The sequence below is a fragment of the Procambarus clarkii genome, chromosome 7, assembly GCF_040958095.1.
Source record: "Procambarus clarkii isolate CNS0578487 chromosome 7, FALCON_Pclarkii_2.0, whole genome shotgun sequence".
NCBI lineage: Eukaryota > Metazoa > Arthropoda > Malacostraca > Decapoda > Cambaridae > Procambarus > Procambarus clarkii.
Window position 1 is genome coordinate 51,473,584 of NC_091156.1, and position 17,658 is coordinate 51,491,241.

The following is a 17,658-nucleotide window of genomic DNA, read 5'->3' on the forward strand; positions in this document are numbered from 1 at the left end:
GCTGCAACCAGCAACCAGCTGGAATAATTCCTCTATTGTTTCTTGAATATTCACCACCCCCTTTTTTGTAACCAGGTCGTTCACTGTCATTTTCCTTCTTATGTGATTGTGTAGGAGTTCTAGTTGTGTCTTATCTTTAGAGACAAGAGCATTTTCATTTTTTTATTTATATATACAAAAGTTCTTATATTCTTGTACAGCCACTAGCACGCATAACGTTTCGGGTAGGTCTTTAATCCTAATTTTCCCGCCAAATCGTTTAACAACCAGGTACCCATTTTCTGCTGGGTGAACAGAGGCTACAGTTAAGGATTGGCGCCCAGTAAATCCTCCCTGGCCAGGATATGAACCCAGGCCAAAGTGCTCGAGAAACGCCAGGCGAGGGTGTTACCATTTCACCACATGGACTGTGGCGATGTTTCATAGTTTCTTTCGACTTTAGACTGTGTTCATAGTTTCTTTCCAGCCATATTTGTGTATTTTTGTATTCATTCCTATCCCTGTTTCATTTATCCCGATTTTTCACTATTCTCTGACCTCTATTTTTCTTCCACTCATTTCTACTTTTCGTTTTGGCTTTTATGACAGTCTTTTAAACCATTGGTTGTTTTGTTCCCTCCGCTTCTTGTCTTATTGTTGGCATGCCTGCTTGATACCTGCTTCATGGGGCTCTTGGAGTTCTTCTACTCCCCGAGCCCGACCTGAGCTTAGATGATTGGGGTGAAAGTAAATGCTTTCCACAACTTCCACTAATTTAGCTACCTAAATTTACTGGGAATTTACTGGACGGGCCGATTATCCTGCCGTGGAATTAGTTATGTGTGATATGCCGTGGCTGCGATCTATAGTGTGGTATTTTTATCTTCGCATCAGGCTATTGTGAAGATTGCAGAGGAGGAAGATTACAGAATGTTTTACGACGTTACGTGGGGCGGTCCTTGCCCCTGCCAGACGCTGCTGGTACAGTGGTTGTCTAGGACCGAAGTTGGGCCCTTACTTTTGTCAGCGTGCAAGGTTCGCCCGTTGAATTCCCGGAGGAGCTGCTCGAGCGATATTTTGGGCAATTTTATGCTATTTTGAGTGTGAGGCTCAATGTGCTTTCCTCCGGGAAGCTGAGCGGTGTCCAGACTAGTATCCGCACAGAGGGAAGCAGCTTATTCTTTCTTCTCTTGCTTTGTCACTGGCTTGTTCTGAGTATGTTTTTCTGTGTGTGCCCTTTGTGCTTCCTGTGTGTACATTTGTGTTTCCTGTGTGTACATTTGTGTTTCCTGTGTATATGCCATGTTTTATGTATTATGCTTATTTTGTAGTTCCTTTTGTGTTACTCTTTATATGATATTCCTGTTATTTACTTTAATATTTTAGGCCATGCTTGTTGTCCGTGTGGATTCCTTTCTGTTCATTTGTACTGTTCTTTGTCATGGTTTTTGTTCGATCATTTTTATTGTCTCTATTGTGCTCATTTTTATAAATAAAAAAAAACGCTGGCCAGTCTATCCCCACACACATATGGATAGTGACACCCGAGGGGACGGCCACAGCTACACGTCAAGAGCTTGCCTCTCCATCCACCCCACACATCTTAGAGGACGACCATAGGTGCACGTTATCACGGGGGGTGTGTTACTGATGTTATCAGCCGTGATACGTTTTTGTTGTCATAGAGAGCTAGTGAGAGCTTGGTGGTGGTGGTCCTTACAAGGTTGTCGAGGGAGTATGAGGAGTAAGGGAAACAGCCTAGTACACAAGTCACAAATTTATACGTACAAGTCACAGGATTACATTTAACAAGGCGTTTTCCTTACAACATAAGATCACTATGTATTATAACTCAAGTGGCTCTGACCACCCCTCGGCTCACTGTCCCATTCCTGGTGTCATGCATCCAGCCACAAACCAGTATCATCCAAGACACATATATTTTTGCCTCTAGGAAACCTGGACTCTTATAAAACCTCTCCAACTTCTGCAATATTACTCTACCCAATCTTGCAACCCTGGATATAGACAAGGATAGGCTTATCTGACTGAACGGCCGGAGAAAACCCCTCAAATAGCAGGAGCGGTCGGCAGCGATACACCTCCCCCTTCACTCAAGATGGCGTCCACCTCTCTTGCCTCATCGCCCCTTAATATTCTAATCTTTACATATGCTATCAAACACATTAATGATTTTATTTACTATATTCCCCCATGCATACTTTTTTATAGAGTCCATTTTTCCCTTACATAGTAAAGCTATTCAAGTTCACATTATTTCTGATGATCTCCAGCTGAGAAGGCACTACTTTACTGGGCGGAGTAATAATGATGACTCGCGGCCTCTCTGATCTCAGCTGGGGATTTATATTAATATACACTCTCCCTGTGTCCACCAACATTTTACAACCGAAACCAACCTCCACAGGAGGTAAGGCTCGTAACACACGTCTCCACCCTGCCCCCACTGCACACATCTCAGAGTGTGGTGATCACAGATGTGATCACAGGTGGACGTCTCCAGTCTGCCCCCCCCCCACCATACACTCCTCAAGAGGACAACCACCCAGTTACACATCCCCCATCCTCTCAGATCCCCCAGATACACCTCAGAGGACGATCACAGCTGCATGACTCAAGCCTGCCCGCTCAAACTAACTCACGTAAACACGGTGTGAGTGAAAGCTCCAAACTGGCGAGCAAAATAGGTGGAAAATTACGTATCAATATAGATTATATGACCTCCGGGAAGAGCCGGCACTGGGAGCTGGACAAGTGGTAAATACTGGCTAGGGGACCAGCCTCCTGGATCACCACCACCTCCACCAGCAGTAGCAGTTGCTCTATCGACAGTAGCAGCAACAGTAGTAGTAGTAGTAATAGCAGCAGCAACAATAGTACTAGCAGCTGCAACAAGAGTACTAGCAGCTGCAACAAGAGTAGCAGTTACACATTTAAATGCAGCACTAAGACAGCAGCAAGACAAACAACAACATCAACAACATCAGCAACACAGGTAACAACATGAAAAGCAACAACAGCAGCAACAGCAGCAACAGAAGCGGAGGGCAGACGGTAAAGTGAGGAATGCGCGCGCCCGTCGAGTTATGGGCGTGCTAAATAATATTGCTAACAGAATAACTGCCTGTGGTGACCGCCGGTAGCGTGTGGGGGGGGGGGGAAGCGATGTGCGCTCTAACTATACCCTGTGTACAGTGATCCTTAAATGTGCTCAATAATCGAATCTTGTACAGGATCAATTAGAGATGAAGACATTGATCATGGCAAGTACATGTCATTGATATAGAGATGAGTAAATTGATCCTGGTGTGCAGATGTTGATACAGAGATGTGCATTTTGATCTGGGCATTTTCACAGCGGTCAAGAGGTGTACACATCAACCTGCTATGTGTACGTTCAGAGTTGAGTATATTAGCAAATGTTCACAAAGTTGTGTACATTTGAGTACAGGTGTGTTTACAAACATTCATGTGAATGTACTCCATTACCTGCTTGATGGGGTTCTGTGAGTTCTTCTACTCCCCAAGCCTGGCCCGTGGCCAAGCTTGTCTTGTGAGCTCTTGGTCCGAAGGCTGTTGCTTGGAGCGGCCCACAGGCCCACATACCCACCACAGCCCAGTTGGTCCGGTACTCCTTGAAGAAAACTATCTAGTTTTCTGTTGAAGATGTCAACGGTTGTCCCCAAAATATTTCTTATACTCGCTGGGAGGATGTTGAACAACTACGGACCTCTGATGTTTATACAGTGTTCTCTGATTGTGCCTATGGCACACCTGCTCTTCACTGGTTCAATTCTTCATTTTCTTCCATGCCGTTCACTCCAGTACGTTGTTATTTTACTGTGTAGATTTGGTACCTAGCCATCCAGTATTTTCCACGTGTACATTAATTGATATCTCTATTCTCCTTTCTAGAGAGTACATTTGGAGAGCTTTGAGACGATCCCAATAATTTAGGTGCTTTATCGCGTCTATGCATGCCGTATATGTTCTCTGTATTCCCGTCATTTCAGCAATCTCTCCTGCTTCGAAGAGAGAAGTGAATACCTCAAGACAGGACAGCACCAGTGATTTGAATAGTACAACCATTGTGATGAGATCCCTGAATTTGAAAGTTCTTGTAATCCATCCTATAATTTATCTGGCTGATGCAATATTTGCTTGGTTATGCTCCATAAACGTTAGGTCGTCGGACATCATTATTCTCAAATCCTTAACATGCTGTTTTCCTACTATGGACAGATTTGATTGTGTTTTGTTCCCTTTATTACGTTTAAGGTCCTCATTTTTACCGTACCTGAGTACCTGAAATTTATCACTGTTAAACATCATGTTATTTTCTGTTGCCTAATCGTAAACTTTATTAACATCTGCTTGCAGTTTTTCAATGTCTTCAGCAGAGGTAATTTTCATGCTGATTTTTGTGTCATCTGCAAAGGATGACAAGAAGATGTGACTTGTATTTTAGTCTATATCTGATATGAGAATAAGGAAAAGCAGTGGTGCAAGGACTGTACCTTGAGGTACATAACTTTTAACTGCCCTTGGACTCGATTTTATTTGATTGACTGTTACTCTTTGTTCTGTCTGGCATTCTAAAGAGCAAGACCAAAGAGCCAGACCCCCGCATGCCCAACTAGGCGAGTACAAATAGGTGAGTACTTCCATTCAAAAGGGTACACAAATTCATGACCAAAATACACACACACACACACACACACACACACACACACACACACACACACACACACACACACACACACACACACACACACACACACACACACACACACACACACACACATATATATATATATGAGGATATATATATAGTCCTCATATATATATGAGGACTATATTAGGATAAGGGACTACCTGGGTGAAGTGCAGTGGGAGGAAGAAATTAGAGGATAAACAGTCCAAGATATGACCTAGTCATACAGAAATGCCAGGAGGCCAAAAAGAGATTTATACCAACAGTAAGGGGAAAAAATAAGAAGGAATATATTAACCCATGGTTTAATAGACCGTGTCAGGAAGCAAAAATGGCCAGCAGGCGGGAGTGGAGGAAGTACAGAAGACAAAGAACAGAGGACAACAGGATCAGATACAACAGAGCTAGGAACGATTACATTAACATAAGACGAACATCGGAAAGGGACTATGAGAACGATATTGCAATCAAAGCGAAAAAACAACCTAAGTTACTACACAGTCATATAAGAAGAAAAATGTCGGTGAACGACCAAGTGACAAGACTAAGGAAGACTGAGGGGGCATATACTGAAAGTGACAAGGAAATCTGCGAGGCACTGAATGCCAGTTTCCATAGAGTGTTCACTACCGAGCCTGAGCAGCTCCCATTGTTGGAAGGGGTTACCCTAGATGAGAGACTATCAGATATAGAGGTGACAGCAGAGGAGGTAATGAAACAGTTGACAACTCTAAATGCAACTAAAGCAGTTGGACCAGACAAAGTATCACCGTGGATACTAAAAGAAGCAGCACAAGCCCTCAGCGTGCCTCTGGCAATGATCTTTAATGAGTTACTTATGTTAGGAGAATTGCCCAGTTGCTGGAAGAAGGCAAATGTCGTGCCGATCTTCAAGAAATGTGATAGGGAGGAGGCACTTAACTATAGACCTGTATCACTGACAAGCATCCCCTGTAAAATACTGGAAAGAATAATTAGGCTACGACTGGTTGCACACCTGGAGAACATTAGGTTTGTGATCAAACATCAACATGGGTTCTGGACAGGGAAATCGTGCCTAACAAACCTGGAATTCTATGATAAAATAACGAGGATAAGACAGGACAGAGATGGTTGGGCAGACTGCATATTTTTGGACTGTCAAAAAGCCTTTGATACAGTGCCGCACATGAGACTGCTGTTCAAGCTCGAGAGGCAGGCGGGGGTGGGGGGAAAGGTCCTAGCATGGATAAGGAACTACCTAACAGGATGGAGCCAAAGAGTTACGGTAAGGGGCGAGAAGTCGGACTGGCGAACAGTAACAAGTGGAGTACCACAAGGATCGGTGTTGGGACCAATTCTATTTCTTATATATGTTAACGACATGTTTACAGGCGTAGAGTCCTACATGTCGATGTTTGCGGATGACGCAAAGTTGATGAGAAGAGTTGTGACAGATGAGGATTGCAGGATCCTCCAAGAGGACCTGAACAGTTTGTAGAGATGGTCAGAGAAATGGCTACTGGAATTCAACACGAGCAAATGTAAAGTTATGGAAATGGGACTAGGAGATAGGAGACCAAAGGGACAGTACACAATGAAGGGGAACAGCCTACCTGTAACGACGCGTGAAAGAGACCTGGGGGTGGACGTAACACCTAATTTATCTCCTGAGGCACATATAAATAGGATAACGACAGCAACGTACTCTACACTGGCAAAAGTTAGAACATCATTCAGAAACCTAAGTAAGGAGGCATTTAGGGCGCTTTACACTGCCTACGTAAGGCCAGTCTTAGAGTATGCCGCCTCATCATGGAGTCCCCATCTGAAGAAGCATATAATGAAACTGCAAAAGGTTCAGAGGTTTGCAACGAGACTCGTCCCAGAGCTACGAGGGATGGGGCATGAGGAGCGCCTGAGGGAACTGTGCCTTACGACACTAGAAAGAAGAAGGGAGAGGGGGGGGGACATGATAGGAACGTATAAGATACTCAGAGGGATTGACAGAGTGGACATAGACGAAATGTTCACACGGAATAGTAACAGAACGAGGGGACATGGATGGAAGCTTGAAACTCAGACGAGTCACAGAGATGTTAGGAAGTTTTCTTTTAGTGTGAGAGTAGTGGGAAAATGGAATGCACTTCAGAAACAGGTTGTAGAAGCAAATACTATTCATAATTTTAAAACCAGGTATGATAGGGAAATGGGACAGGAGTCATTGCTGTAAACAACCGATGCTCGAAAGGCGGGATCCAAGAGTCAATGCTCGATCCTGCAGACACAACTAGGTGAGTACAACTAGGTGAGTACACACACATACACACACAGACACACACACACACACACACACACACACACACACACACACACACACACACAAACACACACACACACACACACACACAAACACACACACACGTGTGTGTGTGTGGGGGAGGGCCTCGTAGCCTGGTGGATAGCGCGTAGGACTCGTACTTCTGTGGCGCGGGTTCGATTCCCGCACGAGGCAGAAACAAATGGGCAAAGTTTCTTTCACCCTAAGTGCCCCTGTTACCTAGCAGTAAATAGGTACCTGGGAGTTAGTCAGCTGTCACGGGCAGCTTCCTGGGGTGTGTGTGTGTGTGGTGTGGGCATAAAAAAAAAAGAAAAAAAAGAAGTTAGTAAGTTAGTAGTTAGTAAACAGTTGATTGACAGTTGAGAGGCGGGCCGAAAGAGCAAAGCTCAACCCCCGCAAAAACACAACTAGTAAACACACACACACACACACACACACACTCACACACACAACTTAATAGAAATAGAAACAACTTGGCCACCATCAATATAATAGAGAAAGCAGCTTCTGTGGCTAGCAGGAACAGATCCAGACTATTAATCATGGGAGACTTCAACCATGGGAAGATAGATTAGGGGAACAGAGACCCACATGGAGGCCCAGACACATGGGGAGCTAAGCTGCTGGATGTGGCAACAACAAACTTTCTAAGTCAACACGTCTAGGGACCGACTAGAATGAGAGGAGGGGATGAACCAGCCTTGTTTGATCTGATATTTACCCTAAATGAATCGGATATAAGGGAAGTTAAGTCAGAAGCCCCCTTGGGATTGAGTGATCATAGTGTATTGAGCTTTGAGTACCTGGTTGAGCTAGGAATTATTACCCCCCAAAAAGAACTGGAAAACAAAGGGCTGGCGTACCGAAAGGGAAACTATGAGGAGATGAATAAATTCCTATGGGATATACATTGGGACACAGAACTCGGAACCAAGTCCGTACAAGACATGATGGACTATGTCACCCAAAAATGTCAGGAAGCTGTAAGTAGGTTTGTCCCAGCCCGACAGGAAAAACAACAGAGAAGAAAAGGAAGAATCCGTGGTTTAATAGGGAGTGTATGAAAGCAAAGGAGCTGAACAAAAGGGCATGGAGGAACTTCCATAATAACAGAACACCAGAAAGTAGAGAGAGATACCAGAGAACCAGGAACGAGTATGTTAGTGTGAGAAGAGCAGCTGAGAAAAAGTATGAAAATGATGAAGCTAATAAAGCCAAGACCGAACCAAAGCTACTACACAGTCACATCAGGAGGAAGACAACAGTGAAGGAACAGGTGAAGAAACTTATGGTGGGCAAGGACAGGTACACAGAGAATGACAAAGAGGTGTATGCAGAACTCAGCAAAAGGTTCCAGGAGGTCTTTACAATAGAACAGAGAAATCACGGTGCTAGGAGAGGTGGCAGCAAACCAGGTGACCTTGGATAGGTTCGAAATTACAAGAGATGAGGTCAGGAAGCACGTATTGGAGCTGGATGTGAGAAAAGCTGTTGGGCCAGACGGAATTTCACCATGGGTATTGAAAGAGTGTGCAGGAGCACTTTGCTTGCCACTCTCCATAGTGTATATTAGGTCACTGGAAACGGGAGACCTACCAGAAATATGGAAGACTGCTAATGTAGTACCAATATACAAAAAGAGTGACAGACAAGAGGCACTGAACTACAGGCCAGTGTCCTTAACTTGTATACCATGCAAGGTGATGGAGAAGATTGTGAGAAAGATTCTCAAGGGAATCGACAGGGTTGATAAAGACAGGCTATTTAACACAAGGGGCACACGCACTAGGGGACACAGGTGGAAACTGAGTGCCCAAATGAGCCACAGAGATATTAGAAAGAACTTTTTTAGTGTCAGAGTGGTTGACAAATGGAATGCATTAGGAAGCAATGTGGTGGAGGCTGACTCCATACACAGTTTCAAGTGTAGATATGATAGAGCCCAATAGGCTCAGGAACCTGTACACCTGTTGATTGACGGTTGAGAGGCGGGACCAAAGAGCCAGAGCTCAACCCCCACAAGCACAACTAGGTGAGTACACACACACACACACACACACACACACACACGCACACACACACACACACTACAGTCACATCAGAAGGAAAACAACAGTGAAAGAACAGGTAGTGAAACTTAGAACAGGCGAGGACAGGTATACAGAGAATGACAAATAGGTGTGTGATGAACTCAACAAGAGGTTCCAAGAGGTCTTCACAACAAAACAAGGTAAGGTCACTGTGCTAGGAGAAAGAGAAGTAAACCAGTCGGCCTTGGAAGAGTTCGAAATTACGAGAGAGGAGGTCAAGAGACACCTGCTGGATCTTGATGTAAGAAAGGCTGTTGGTCCAGACGGGATCTCACCATGGGTATTGAAAGAATGTGCGGAGGCACTTTGCTCGCCACTCTCCATAGTGTATAGTAAGTCACTGGAGACAGGAGACCTACCATAAATATTTAAGACGGCGAATGTGGTCACAATATACAAAAAGGGCGACAGGCAAGAGGCACTGAACTACAGGCCAGTGTCCTTGACTTGTATACCATACAAGGTGATGGAGAAGATCGTGAGAAAAAACCAGGTAACACATCTGGAGAGAAGGGACTTCGTGACAAATCGCCAACATGGGTTCAGGGAGGGTAAATCTTGCCTGACGGGCTTAATAGAATTCTACGATCAGGTGACAAAGATTAAGCAAGAAAGAGAGGGCTGGGTGGACTGCATTTTCTTGGATTGTCGGAAAGCCTTTGACACAGTACCACATAAGAGGCTGGTACATAAGCTGGAGAGACAGGCAGGTGTAGCTGGAAAGGTGCTCCAGTGGATAAGGGAGTACCTAAGCAATAAGAAGCAGAGAGTTACGGTGAGGGGTGAGACCTCCGATTGGCGTGAAGTCACCAGTGGAGTCCCACAGGACTCTGTACTCGGTCCAATCTTTCTGATATATGTAAATGATCTCCCGGAGGGTATAGATTCATTTCTCTCAATGTTTGCGGACGATGCCAGAATTATGAGAAGGATTAAGACAGAAGAGGACTTTTTGAGGCTTCAAGAAGACCTAGACAAGCTGAAGGAATGGTCGAACAAATGGTTGTTAGAGTTTAACCCAACCAAATGTAATGTAATGAAGATAGGTGTAGGGAACAGGAGGCCAGATACAAGGTATCATCTGGGAGAGGAAATTCTTCAGGAGTCAGAGAAGGAAAAAGACTTGGGGCTTGATATCACGCCAGACCTGTCTCCTGCAGCACATATCAAGCGGATAACATCAGCGGCATATGCCAGGCTGGCCAACATTCTAACGGCATTCAGAAACTTGTGTAAAGAATCATTCAGAACTTTGTATACCACATATGTCAGGCCAATCCTGGAGAATGCAGCCCCAGCATGGAGTCCATATCTAGTCAAGGATAAGACTAAACTGGAAAAGGTTCAAAGGTTTGCCACCAGACTAGTACCCGAGCTGAGAGGTATGAGCTACGAGGAGAAACTACGGGAATTAAACCTCACTTCGCTGGAAGACAGAAGAGTTAGGGGGGACATGATGTGACGGTGTTCCCCCCCCTTATATTTCTCCCACGCCTGCTGTAAGGGTCATGTCCACTTTACCCGAGCGTTCTCTACATCGCAGGCATCAGTTTGATATATGTGGGAGAGTGTAGTGTTCTCGCCTTGCCGGGAAATTTGTAAAGGAAGAGTATTTTGGGCTGTGGTATAGGCCCTTTAGGAAGCCAATATGGCGCTGGCTCCTCTGTTTTGTCGCTAAAACTGTGTGATGTCAGTGACACCAGATTGGTCACCGACAGCGACGTGGCACAGGGAGCCAATGAAAACCTCCCATGGCGAATATGACGTCACGAAGGAAGGGGGGTCCGGTCAGTGCGCGACTCTGGCGCCATCAGTCTAAGACAGCACGTGAAGGAGGTCGGACGTGCGCTGGGGGGTCCTGTCAGTTGGACAGTTTACCCCGTCTCCGGAGGATTTACGCATCACCCGTGGTCTGCCATCACCTGTGGGGTCTTCCTTCGTTCATGTGTTGTACCAAAGAGGGAATTGACAGAATATTGAGCAACAAGTGCTCCCGGGACAGGTGTTGTGCAAAAGACGTATGTCTAGTCTAGGCAGCGACGTATGCGACGGCTGATAGCTTCACAGTGATGACGTAGTGGCTGGGCCAATCCTCCATGAGGGAATCAGTCTGACACGACACGTCAAGGTGGACGGATGTGTGAAGGTTGATCCTGTCAATCCGACAGTAATACGCCACTCCCATGGATCTTATGCGTCACCTGTAGTCTGCCAGTACGCCGGGATGTCTTCCTTCATTCCATGTGTGGACCGAAGAGGGAATTGACGGAATATTGAGAATCAAGTGCTCCAGGGTCGGGTGTTGTGCAGGTGAAGTCTAGGCAGTATCGTCTGGGACGTCTGATAGCTTCACAGTGACGACGTAGCGGCTGGGCCAATCCACTGGGAAGCAGTGAAAGAAGACACTAATTGGGAATCCATACGACTGCAGCCGAGACGTAGGTTGGCAGCCGTAGTTGGGAGGAGAAGTTGACAGCCGGGAGACCGACTCCAACCCTACAAGACGTGGAGGAGGAGCAGGGACCCGCGGAGGACAGAACACGGAGACGACGCGTTTATTTTGGGACATTGATTGAGTTCCTGGAGGACACGACAAGGTGTGTGTGGGGGCGTTCCCTACACGAGGCGGGAGCCTGGTCCAGGAGCTACAACTCAACTCTCACCGGAGGATAGGTGGAAGTAGATGATTCTAGTTTCCCTCATAATTCCCCTTTAGTCAGCTATATTATTTAGCCAGAGTATTTTGTATGTCGTGAGCAAGGCTCACCTATGTCAGAGTAAGGCACAAGCAGAGTGGGGCTACATAGAGCACTCACGGTATTTATTATTATTATTGGTGTGTGCAGGCACCCGGAGTAATTGATGAATTTATGTGTTGATAATTTCTTTCATGAGACTTTAATATGATCATTTAGTGAGAGAATATATATATATATATATATATATATATATATATATATATATATATATATATATATATATATATATATATATATATATATATATATATATATATATATATATATATAAATGTACCAGTATTTGGTGTTAGGCTATGTGCCCAGTAACTATATTATTACCATTATTGATATCTATGATTTATCTATATATATATATATATATATATATATATATATATATATATATATATATATATATATATATATATATATATGTCTATGCTTGTGTATTGAATAACCATTCATGTGTGCAGTGATCAATTGAATATTTGCCCACGAAAGGAATTACTGAGAACTCCAGTAATATATATATTTGCATGCGTTATCATTAAATGGGATGCAGTGTGTTATACCATGATAGTGAATTATTGTGTTCATTAATATAGAAATGTTTGATTGAGCTCAAGATTAATGCAGCGGAGTATTTACGTTCTATTGCTATTGATATTGTGTTGTTTGAACATTTAGTGATCCTTGAGAATTTAAAGAAACAGGCGCCTCACGCCAGCCAAACAGATAAACGAACATTCGTGCGGTGGGAGTCGCCCAGCTGATTTTGACATTGATGTGAGGGGGAGCATTGCCAGCTTGGCGAGTTCATGATTATTTGTGAGAACAAGCGACTTCCGTATGAAATAGCTGTTTGCTTATTGATATAATTATGTGATGTCGTGAGTTTTAAGTAAAACACAAAATACCTTGGTGTTTGTATTATCCCCTCCATGTTTCTTGTGGCTATATAATACATGAAAGGAAATAGAGTGATAGAAATAAATACCTGCCTGATATCAGATCTATTGAGTGTGTTCTTGCCATTGCTACATCAATTCAACAAAACCACTGACGTGTTACTGGACACAGGAAACACCAGTTGGCAACCTTGTGGTTAGTAGTAGAGCCTAGTGTCGGGGCGGGCACACAGCTGTAAAGAGAACAAGCTGTGTTCTCACTCATTCTCGATCAGAGGCCGGTTGGGATTGACTGGGATACTCTCCTGGTGTACAGTGGCGCCGCGAGGATAGAGTGAAGACCCGCAGGGCTACGGTGAGTGACCTTGGGTATACTGTTACTCACCCCTTTTATGGTGAACCCCGACAATGATCACCACATTCAAGATTCTGAAGGGAATTGATAGGGTAGATAAAGACAGTCTATTTAACACAAGGGGAACACACACAAGGGGACACTGGTGGAAACTGAGTGCCTAAATGAGCCACAGTGATATTAGAAAGAACTTTTTTAGTGACAGAGTGGTTGACAAATGGAATGCATTAGGAAGTGATGTGGTGGAGGCTGACTCCATACACAGTTTCAAGTGTAGATATGATAGAGCCCAATAGGCTCAGGAACCTGTACACCTGTTGATTGACGAAAGAACTTTTTTAGTGTCAGAGTGGTTGACAAATGGAACGCATTAGGAAGTGATGTGGAGGAGGCTTACTCCATACACAGTTTCAAGTGTAGATATGATAGAGCCCAATAGGCTCAGGAATCTGTACACCTGTTGATTGACGGTTGAGAGGTGGGACCAAAGGGCCAGAGCTCAACCCCCACAAACACAACTAGGTGAGTACACCCCCTCCCACGCACACACACACACACCCACACACACACACACACACACACACACACACACACACACACACACACACACACACACACACACACATACCTGGTAGAGCTAGGACTTATCTTACCTGGTAGAGCTAGGACTTATCTCCCCCCTAAAAGAACTAGGAATCAAAAGGCTGGCATACCGAAAGGGGAATTATGAACAGATGAGAAGTTTCCTAAGTGAAATACCTTGGGACACAGACCTCAGAGACAAGTCTGTACAGGGTATGATGGACTATGTTACCCAAAAGTGTCAGGAGGCAGTAAACAGGTTCATCCCGGCCCAAAGGGAAAAATCCCAGAAGCAACAGAAGAATCCATGGTATAATAGGGCATGTATGGAAGCGAAGAAACTGAACAAAAAGGCGTGGAGGAACTTCCGGAATAACAGAACACCAGAAAGCAGAGAGAGATACCAGAGAACCAGGAATGAGTACGTCAGGGTGAGAAGAGAAGCAGAGAAAAATTTTGAAAATGATATAGCAAACAAAGCCAAGACCGAACCAAAGCTACTCCACAGTCACATCAGAAGGAAAACAACAGTGAAAGAACAGGTATTGAAACTTAGAACAGGCGAAGACAGGTATACAGAGAATGACAGAGAGGTGTGTGAGGAACTCAACAAGAGGTTCCAGGAGGTCTTCACAATAGAACAGGGTGAGGTCACTGTGCTAGGAGAAAGGGAGGTAAACCAGGCGGCCTTGGAGGAGTTCGAAATTACGAGAGAGGAGGTCAAGAGACACCTGCTGGATCTGGATGTTAGAAAGGCTGTTGGTCCAGATGGGATCTCACCATGGGTACTGAAAGAGTGTGCAGAGGCACTTTGCCTGCCACTCTCCATAGTGTATAGTAAGTCACTAGAGACGGGAGACCTACCAGAAATATGGAAGACGGCGAATGTGGTCCCAATATACAAAAAGGGCGACAGACAAGAGGCACTGAACTACAGGCCAGTGTCCTTGACTTGTATACCATGCAAGGTGATGGAGAAGATCGTGAGAAAAAACCTGGTAACACATCTGGAGAGAAGGGACTTCGTGACAAATCGCCAACATGGATTCAGGGAGGGTAAATCATGCCTTACAGGCTTGATAGAATTCTACGATGAGGTGACACAGATTAAGCAAGAAAGAGAGGGCTGGGCGGACTGCATTTTCTTGGATTGTCGGAAAGCCTTTGACACAGTACCGCATAAGAGGCTGGTACATAAGCTGGAGAGACAGGCAGGTGTAGCTGGTAAGGTGCTCCAGTGGATAAGGGAGTATCTAAGCAATAGGAAGCAGAGAGTTACGGTGAGGGGTGAGACCTCCGATTGGCGTGAAGTCACCAGTGGAGTCTCACAGGGCTCTATACTCGGTCCTATCTTGTTTCTGATATATGTAAATGATCTCCCGGAGGGTATCGATTCATTTCTCTCAATGTTTGCGGACGATGCTAAAATTATGAGAAGGATTAAAACAGAAGAGGACTGTTTGAGGCTTCAAGAAGACCTAGACAAGCTGAAGGAACGGTCGAACAAATGGTTGTTAGAGTTTAACCCAACCAAATGTAATGTATTGAAGATAGGTGTTGGGAGCAGGAGGCCAGATACAAGGTATCATCTGGGAGAGGAAATTCTTCAGGAGTCAGAGAAGGAAAAAGACTTGGGGGTTGATATCACGCCAGACCTGTCTCCTGCAGCACATATCAAGCGGATAACATCAGCGGCATATGCCCGGCTGGCCAACATACGAACGGCATTCAGAAACTTGTGTAAAGAATCATTCAGAACTTTGTATACCACATATGTCAGGCCAATCCTGGAGTATGCAGCCCCAGCATGGAGTCCATATCTAGTCAAGGATAAGACTAAACTGGAAAAGGTTCAAAGGTTTGCCACCAGACTAGTACCCGAGCTGAGAGGTATGAGCTACGAGGAGAGACTACGGGAATTAAACCTCACTTCGCTGGAAGACAGAAGAGTTAGGGGGGACATGATCACCACATTCAAGATTCTGAAGGGGATTGATAGGTAGATAAAGACAGTCTATTTAACACAAGGGGAACACGCACAAGGGGACACAGGTGGAAACTGAGTGCCCAAATGAGCCACAGAGATATTAGAAAGAACTTTTCTAGTGTCAGAGTGGTTGACAAATGGAATGCATTAGGAAGTGATGTGGTGGAGGCTGACTCCATACACAGTTTCAAGTGTAGATATGACAGAGCCCGATAGGCTCATGAATCTGTACACCTGTTGATTGACGGTTGAGAGGCGGGACCAAAGAGCCAGAGCTCAACCCCCGCAAACACAACTAGGTGAGTACAACTAGGTGAGTACACACACACACACACACACACACACACACACACACACACACACACACACACACACACACACACACACACACACACACACACACACAACAAAGTCAACACGTCAAGGGACCGACAAGAACGAGGGGAGGGGATGAACCAGCCTTGCTTGATCTGATATTTACCCTAAATGAGTCGGATATAAGGGAAGTTAGGTTGGAAGCCCCCTTGGGAATGAGTGATCATAGTGTATTGAGCTTTGAGTACCTGGTTGAGCTAGGAATTATCACCCCCAAAAAAGAACTGGGAAACAAAGGGCTGGCGTACTGAATGGGAAACTATGAGGAGATGAATAAATTCCTATGGGAGATACATTGGGACAAAGAACACGGATCCAAGTCCGTACAAGACATGATAGACTATGTCACCCAAAAATGTCAGGAGGCTGTAAGCAGGTTTGTCCCAGCCCAACAGGAAAAAACAGAGAAGCAAAGGAAGAATCCATGGTTTAATAGGGAATGTATGAAAGCAAAGGTGCTGAACAAAAGGGCATGGAGGAACTTCCGTAATAACAGAACACCAGAAAGTAGAGAGAGATACCAGAGAACCAGGAACGAGTATTTTAGTGTGAGAAAAGCAGCTGAGAAAAGGTATCAAAATGATATAGCTATTAAAGCCAAGAACGAACCAAAGCTACTACACAGTCACATCAGGAGGAAGACAACAGTGAAGGAACAGGTGATGAAACTTAAGGTGGGTGAGGACAGGTACACAGAGAATGACAAAGAGGTGTATGCAGAACTCAGCAAAAGGTTCCAGGAGGTCTTTATAATAGAACAGGGAGAAGTCACGGCGCTAGGAGAGGTGGCAGCAAACCAGGTGACCTTGGAAAGGTTCGAAATTACAAGAGATGAGGTCAAAAAGCACCTATTGGAGGTGGATGTGAGAAAAGTTGTTGGGCCGGATGGAATCTCACCATGGGTATTGAAAGAGTGTGCAGGAGCATTTTGCTTGCCACTCTCCATAGTGTATAGTAGGTCACTGGAAACGGGAGACCTACCAGAAGTATGAAAGACTGCTAATGTAGTACCAATATTTAAAAAGGGTGACAGACAAGAGGCACTGAACTACAGGCCAGTGTCCTTTACTTGTATACCATGCAAGGTGATGGAGAAGAAAACTAGTAACACATCTGGAGAGAAGAGACTTCGTGACAACCCATCAACATGGGTTCAGGGAGGGTAAATATTGCCTTACAGGCTTGATAGAATTCTATGATCAGGTGACAAAGATTAAGCAAGAAAGAGAAGGATGGGCGGACTGCATTTTTTTGGACTGTCGGAAAGCCTTTGACACAGTACCCCATAAAAGGTTGATGCATAAGCTGGAGAAACAGGCAGGAGTAACTGGTAGGGCGCTCCAGTGGATAAGGGAGTACCTAAGCAATAGGAAGCAGAGAGTTACAGTGTGGGGTGAGACCTCAGAATGGCGTGAAGTCACCAGTGGAGTCTCACAGGGCTCTGTGCTTGGACCTATCCTGTTTCTGATGTACGTAAATGATCTCCCAGAGGGTATAGACTCACTCCTCTCAATGTTTGCTGACGACGCCAAAATTATGAGAAGGATTAAGACAGAGGAGGACAGCTTGAGGCTTCAAGAAGACCT